Source organism: Gavialis gangeticus, unplaced genomic scaffold, assembly GCF_001723915.1.
Source record: "Gavialis gangeticus isolate Ggan-Ray unplaced genomic scaffold, GavGan_comp1, whole genome shotgun sequence".
Taxonomy (NCBI): Eukaryota; Metazoa; Chordata; order Crocodylia; family Gavialidae; genus Gavialis; species Gavialis gangeticus.
Genome location: NW_017729027.1, coordinates 30,018,100 through 30,026,543, shown reverse-complemented (window position 1 = coordinate 30,026,543; position 8,444 = coordinate 30,018,100).

Genomic DNA, 8,444 nt, shown 5'->3' with positions numbered 1-8,444 from the left:
ACTTTACATTTTGTCTTGGAGAGAGCAAGGACGGTAGCTGTAGTTGAGCCTGTGTTGCCTGCGGGAGCTGGCAACTCAGCAGGGTCTGCTGGTGCTGCAAGAGGTGGGTACTTGTTGCTAAGCTCCAGCAGGGCAGAGGCCTTGGTGCGGCAGGCCTTAGGGCCCTTGACCACCTTGGTCCATCCTCTTGACTGAACAGAATGGGAGGTCCCAGAGTCCTCTCTTATCCTGGAGGGAGACCGTGGTCTAGCCTCGGGCTCCTGGGGGAGAAAGACTCCTACTGCCAGGCCCATCTCCTGCTTACAGTCCCTGATGGCATGCAGTCGCAGGACTGTGGCCTGGAGCTCCTCCAGCTGGCATGCCAGAGATCCCAAAAGGGAGCAGACCCCACAAGGGGAGGTAGCCATGCTTCTGGGCCCCAGAGCCTGAAAAAGGGACAGGCAACCCCCGCAGCTGAGAGCCAGGGGCTCTGTCTGTGTGAAGCCCGGAACCATCATCTCCATCTGGGTGGCCCTCTTTGAGGTGCTGGGGGGGGACAGTAGACCCCGAGGGGACCTGAGGGGTGTGGCAAGTGTCCATCTGCAGCATGCCACTGGTAGGCAGGCTGGGCCTGAGTCTGCCTACCCCAGGGGGCTTGCAAGCAGGGCCTTGGGCCCTCCTGCGCAAACTCTGTGCTAACTCATGCACCGGCAAACAAGCATGCCTGTTTATGCAGTGTGTTCGCGTGGCTTCCTGGGGGGCTGGGCAAAGTAGGGGCCTGGGCAGGGTGAGACCTAGCCCAGCTACCACACAGCTGCCTCCTCCCACTCTCTAGGGGTTAACCCCCTCCCACCATAGGCCCTGCTTACCTCCGGCTGTGCTGGGAGTCAGCGGGGGGCTCTGCAGCTGCTGGGGAATCTCTGGGGAGCTTTGGGGGACCGGGGGCACAGCGTGCTTTCACCCATGCATCTCTCACTGCTCCCAGAGCCTAACTGCACTGCTCCCAGAGCCTAACTGATTAGTTTTTATTCTCAAAAATCTTCTTTTGAAAAGTTAGGAATTTGAAGAAATCAAAGAAATTTGACTTTAGATTGAGTGAGGACTGCATGATTTTCTCCATTTTCTCCTTCTCTTTCAACATATCATTGCTATGTCTAGACTTTAAAGAACATGCATTGTATGGGTACCTCATCATCAAAAAACATCATAAGCAAACCATAGTGATTAAGTGCCAGATCCACTTCAGTTTTTTGGAACCTACCCTTACATCTTGGAATGTCTGAAAGTTAGACACCTTATTCCAGGAAGATATTCCAACTTGATTAGGTTTAGGTGCCTTCGGCAGATGATCCAGAAAGCTCTGAGGTACCTAGCAGTAACACTAAGCAAAGGGTTGTACCTAAATTTCCACCCCTCTCCAGAGCTTTGTTGCCTGACTCAAGCTGCATATTCAGCACCTCCATTTTCTTGGGATCCAGAATCCCTAGTCTTCTGATGATTGGCTTCAGACTGGTTGTCTAGGGTTACAGCACTTGTTCCGGAATTGGGTTATCTGGTTTCTGCATCCACCCATCTTGAAGTTACTCAAGCCCACTTTTCTCACTTTCCAGAAGAGTTCTCCAACCAGCAGACTTCTCAATAGCTTTCCTGAACATGGAAGAAAGAGCCTGACTGCAGCCTGGTGGTTAAGGCATGAAGCTGACTAGAGGAAATATCTGCATCCTGCTCCTTGCTCCTAGGATTATTTCTGGTTTTTAACCAATAACATTTAATATAAAATATATTAAAAATAAAAAATACTGTCAAAAATGGGTAGGTCCACCATCACTATCATTTTTTCATTGAATTATAGTATTGTTGATTTAAGCCAGATGTGCTTGGAGCACACCTAACAGATTGGGTTTCTCTGTAGATGTAGGTACCTCTCCAGCACCAACTTGGATTGCAATGACTTCAAGCAAATCTTAGGTGCTTAGTGATCAAACTGGATCCCTTCTCACTATGAACAGATAACCAAGTCTAGGAAAGTTTGCCATTTAAAATGGAGGCCTCACCTGGGCCCTACTCAGATTTGTGGTTTCTGCAGCAGGACCCATATACATCACACTTTGGGACTTAAGGACCTACACTTTGCCTAAGTCCATTTAAGCACTTACTAAACCAAAGAAGATCTGGCTTCTTGTCATAATTACTAGCCAGACTGCAATCTTATAGCCTGTTCTTCTTTTAAGCCCTTCTTTTAAGGGCTTCTGTCAACCTTGGAGAATCATGGTTACTGCCTTCCCTATCCTTAAGTAGAGAGATATGATTTTACCAGAGATACTATGTTAGTCTAAAGTCAGGCAGAAGGCAGGGTAGAGATGCACCTTATAAACCAACTAAATCAGAGATGCATAAACAGCAGTTTACTTCATCATTGAGGAGTATAGGGATTATAAAAAGCTAACCCAGGTAATGGGATAAGAATCCATGGTCTTGGTTTATGCACACCCACCCCACCACATATACCCCACACCTCCCACCCCACCTCCCCTGCACACACTTATCCCTCCACATACCCCTACCCCCATACATGCACCCCAATACCCTTCTATCCCCCCAATCTACAGGTGTAGGACTGTATTTTGAGCTATTATGCAATCACCTCTATATATAGTGTGGGGTATATGTGGTGGGGTGAGTGGGCATATGTGGTGGAGGTGCCTGATCGCTAGGTCCCAGGAGCCAGCTGGGGGTGGGGAGGGATGGGGTCAGGGGGTTCGTGCAGCCAAGCTCACCCAGGCAGTACAGGTACAGATGTGGTCCACCCCCCTTCACATCTGGTCCACAGATGCCCCTGCATCACTCTGCATGGAGCTAAGCCCTGCCTACTCCTGCTCATACCCACCAATGGTCCCTGCCCCAGCCCCAGCCAGTGCACAAAGTTTCTTGGCAGGACTCGCTCCCTTTCACTCACTCACCCCCCTGCAAGTGGCTGCTCATCGTGCTGGACAGGTGGAGTGAGTGGAAGATGGCAGGGAGCTGGAGCCCCATATGCTGGGGCAGGAGCCACCCAGCTGCAGTTTCCCCCCTGCCTGTCACCACTTCCTCACCTTACCTGCTTCCTGGAGCAGTTCAGCAAAGGCAAAAGGAGTAGGAAGATTAGCCAATGGTGGGGAGGGTGGAAAGGCAGGGGATGAGCTGGAGCTGCAGCAGCTGTGCGCGCTGGTCTAGGCCAAAACTGTCCAATGTGTCCAGACGTGAGTGAAGCACGTGCTGCACCAGGTGGGAGCGGGCAGGGCTTAGCCCCATTCAGAGCACTGTGGGAGCAGCTGCAGGCCTGATATAATCAACTGATGGGTGCCTGGCCACCTGTGGACCAGATCCAATCAGTTGGCAAACTAGATCTGGCACTATTTTGCTCACCCCTGGTTTAGACCAGACTTAATTCAGTCCAGTCCACAGATGATTTATTGATCTACATTTTCACATTCAAGTTGTTTTTTAAAGTTTTATTACTGAGGTCAGCATTGGAATATCCAGGGAGATTAATATGTTCTGCCACACATTTGTGTGTGTTATTGAAATAGATTTCAAACCAGTGTTTGTATATTTTCACTCACAGGGATTGCCTCATCTGTCCATTGTAGGCAGCAGAGGGGCACTGTCACATACACCATCAGCTGTTTACACTGAGAGAGGAACAATGGTGAATGAACTTTGGATGTTATAATACATATTCTTTTATCTACAAAAATGGGTGGTCTTTCCCGAGATCTTGATGAGGCAACACGGCTGACATGTGGGTGTAGAACTAGCTCTTGTGCCTTGGTGAGAGTAGGTGTTAGGATGTCCGCTACTAGAAAGACATTGTTTGAGGTTGGGGGCTATATAAACCATGACAAGTTTGTCCCCCATGAGTACCTTGAGATGTTTGTCATTTGCTAGTTCGGATACTAGAGAAAGTCTGGCGACCAGCAGAATGGCACTCAACATGAACTAATATCGTCTGTTTCTTCGCTGAATCAAACTTTGGTGAAGCCAAACTGCTTTCAGCTAAATAAAGTTACATTTCTCAACAAGATATTAAGCAAGGCTGCTGCAGTTAGAGTGCTTGCAGTACCCAACCGAGCCCACTATATTGAAATGATTTTTTTTTTTTTTTTTAAATCAAACCTGATCATTACGATTTTCCTTACCTGAAATATTTTTTGGACTCTTCCCTTCTCCTGAGCTACAGTAATGTTGCAGAGTGTTATAGTTCTATGGCCTTCACAAGGACTCCCCACAGTGGCTCTGTTCCTAGGCCAAGTCCTCTCTCTCATGATGCACAGCGCTGCCTTATACCAAGACAGTTACTGAAACCTGCAGCACAGGATGTCTTTGAGAAATGTGAAGGTAGTAAAGTACACTTGGATTTAAATATCAGGAACTGGTGGTCAAACCTCTGGTTAAAAGTTTATTAATACACATTTTCCTAGCCTTAGCAATAGACATAATAAAAAGTAGTTCAGCAAACTCTAGATACGCTGTTTCTTCTTAAATTCACATAACAGCAATGTTTATATTTAGCTTCAGACAACAGGCAAAATGTAAGGCAGTCAGTGGGCAACTGCTTTTTCCTTCCACACATTTTATTTTGTATATTGCCTTGACCTAGTAGTGAAATAGTTTTTACAAGGCGATGCGTAAATCAATTATACATGTACAGTCCAAACATTCTATGATCATTTCAGCTTCTTGTATACTGAACTGCATTCTTGGAGTTCCACTTGAAGGACCTACTTTCCTGTCACCAGGAGAAGCAAGTGGTGGTGACGCAGGATTCTAGATTCCATCCACATGTCGGACCAAATAGTTAGCTGGTATCTGTTGGCACTGGATTTATGACCCAGATACCTTGTTCTGGGTGGATCCAAACTCCCAGACCAACCATGACCTCTCCATTCAATAATAGGCAAATTGTATTGATACACAGTGATAGCAGATAAGAATGATGCAAGCAATTCTATATCTACCAGTCCCCAGACTCACAGAATCAAGGTATATCTGGCCAGTACACAAACTTCACTAAGATTCTCTTTTATCAGATATCAGCAGCCTGGAGGTTGGAGACCAAGGGCAAATCTAACCCTAGTGGGGTGGACAAGACAGGCTGGTGGTATGCCCTCTGCCAATAGTGGCCATAGGTTCCCTTCTCAAGAACTCTTTGCTGCTCTGAAATCCCTCCTTTTGTATTCTTTGCCTCCTCCTGACGACTATTTATCTTTGGGCATCACTGACTGGTCTCCTTGTGGTCATCATACTGCCCACATTCTGTCCTGTCAGCACAGTCCTTTGTTTTACAAATCCACCACATGCACACAACCTAATTTCAGCTTTTTTCCCCCAAACCGGAAATCCCAAGGACTCTGCAGCTGGGCACTGTGACCTGACCAATATGGCAGAGTCCCTTATCTCATGTTATGGAACAGTTTGGTACATGTCTTCAGTTTCCCAGCCTGTGTGTCTGCTTGTTACTTGCCTATGTTAGACACAGCAGGCCTTGAACAAACTGTCACAAACGGGTTTTTTAGAAATCAATTAACCCTTGCCATTGCCCTGGACCATTGCTCTAATGCATATCTACTTTACCTACACGCCAATTTCCAAAAGCAAACCTTTAAATACCGTTTTCTAGCCATCACAATATAGGATTTCTGTCTGTGGTCTGTCTCCACTATGGCAAACAGTATTAAACTAACCACTTCATAATATATTTAGCTTCTTTAATAATTGTCCAGTGAAGATCACCCAGGCACTTATTTGATCAATGCAGAGAGCACATCATCAGAACAGTGAACATTCTAACTGAGCTGTACCAAAAAAAAATTAATAAAATAATTCACAATACAGATCTGCCACTGGCACCCAACAAGTGTGCAAACTTTTGAGTGAATATGATTTCCTTGTTACTATGTGGACACTAGATAAAAATAAGATCTGTGCTCCTTCTGAATGACAGGAAGAGAAAAAAAAGAGTGAGCTCCTTGAAGCAAAGATTAATTAATATTACAATTGTGTACATTTGCCTGGGTTGTTATCCAAATGTCAAACAGCATTTTCACTCTTCAAATGAAGCACTGAGACAGGAAGATGAAGGTGGTATTTCAGACGTGAGACAATCTGTGCGAGATGTCATTGAAGACTTTAGATGTTTAGAGACATGCTCTGGGAATGGCAGGGTGGGGGGGCTGTGTGGAAACTTTAATTAAAGTGGCTCTGAAAGCCGCTCTAATTAAAGCACCTGAAGCATCACCTGTACACCTATATCAGCATCCCTGCACTGAAAAGTAGTAACAGAGGTGAGCAAAAGAGCTCAAACAAGCTTTAGTTAAAGTGCGCCTGCCACTATTTTTCAGTGTGGGGACACCGATACACATGACATTGAAGCGTAGTAATTACTGTGCTCCAGCAGACTCAATTAGTCAAGTTTACTTTGATGCACTGTAATTACAGTGCATCAGAGCAGCCTCACTGCATGTGTATAGAGGCACCCCTTGGGTTTAACAGCTTTGGCCAAAGCTCCAGCAAGGTTAAATTTCTGAGCATATGGATGACTGGTCTCTCAGTGTACCACTGGGTCTGCTTTTCTTGGCCCTCAATGTATGAATATAGATCTCTCATTGTCCCCGTTTTGTGCATTCTCCTTCTCAGGGCTTTCTTTTTAGAATGCCAGGTAAATTAATCATCAGCAAAAATATGTTCATAGGCAATGTGGGGGAGCTGGCCATCACTGAAGTGAATAATCACCTGTGTCTATGCAATTATTACTAATATAAGGTGCTCCTATTGGCTGACATCGTTCGATACAATTGTTGGCCTTGCTTCAGGGTCAGAGAAGCCCTTTGTGCTCTGGGTGGTGATGGCCCATCGATATATGTTATGCCTCAAATCTCTGAATACTGTTTTGAAGTGCGGTTCGACAGGAAATGATCCTAGGCCTGTTAATTCCAATTACCTCCTCACTGCCTGGTCCCACTTCAGGTACCCAACTGAATAAGTGTGTGAACATCCAAGAATCATCAAGCTTAAGATCTTGCTGCCATATTTCCTGACCCACATTATCATCGTTGTTTCTTTGCCTTGGCTCCTGCTGCTCACCTTACGTATTTATTTCTAGGAAAAAAGTCCTTTTTTATCTGCATGAACCTCTTCTCCTTCCAAGTGACTTTCAGGGTGGCCTTACGAGAGTTTCCAGTACAGATACTCCTCAGACTATATTTCCTTATGAGGATTTGATGCATTTGTTTTCCATAAACATTCTTCCAGCTAAAAATCACCACCATTAATGTGCGCCAAAAAACACATAAAAAGGGTGAAGAAAGAGAGGAAGAAGAAGAAAAACAAAAAATTGTGGAGGGGTTTATTTGCAAGTATTGTTTTAAACATGTTAGAGTCTTTACTCGGTGAAGAGCATGCCAGGCATAGCAGATCTCTGTGGGGGAATTTCAGACTTTTCTTAATAGATGCATGTACCCCTATGGCCATAGTGCTCACAGAAACATCTTTCCATAGCTTACTACAAATGTATAGTGTTAAGGCAATACCCATAAAGTGCTCAGTAGAGCAGGATAGACATTCTAGATAGATCAGATAGCACTGTAGCTGTACATGTATCATGACTTTCAAGAGGTTTCTTAAAATTTCCATATAGATTTAAAAAATAATTCTCTTTGCAACACTGAGGTCAGCTTATAGGTGAAACTTTAGATAAATGCAAGGTGGCCACATCCACGTGTGCACCCAAAGCAGTAAATAGCTTGATATACCATTTTCCTTAATTTTATTTGCCACTGACAGATGCCCTCAAATCATTACAGAAATAATAATAATAATAATAGTCCAAATAAAGTAAGGTGCTTGATAGACCTCACTGAAACTCAGTGATTTATCATGCAATACATGGGAGTTTAAAGGTGAACCTTATTGTGAATCTCCACTGATTTAAAGTATAGTACAGAGAAGCTTAGCGTGTAATTCTATTGTAGAATTCTATTGATTTACTGTACAATATACAGAAGCTTATGGTGCAGCTTTATTGTGAGACTCTGATTCACTTGCACTGCCATGAAGCTGACTGTGTAACTTTACTGTGAAACTCTGATTTACTAGAGAGCACGAAGGATTTCATTGTGCAGCTCTGTTGTGAAGCTCTTATTTACTATGATGTGCTCAGTGGGTCCCACTATAGAACAGGGCTGGGCTTTAACACACCATTGATGCTGCCATGTGGTAAGAAATATCTGCAGCCAGTGAAATATCTGAACACAGAAAGAAGCCTCCAGAGCACATCATCTGACTTAAGCTGCATTAGTTATCTTTTTTCTTATGGCATCTTATTATTGGGAAAATTAATGACTCTCTCAAAGAAACTGTATTACTAAAGCATAGGCACTTCCCTGTGATGGCCTCATAAAATCCTTCAGCTTTCTATGGCCTTGACA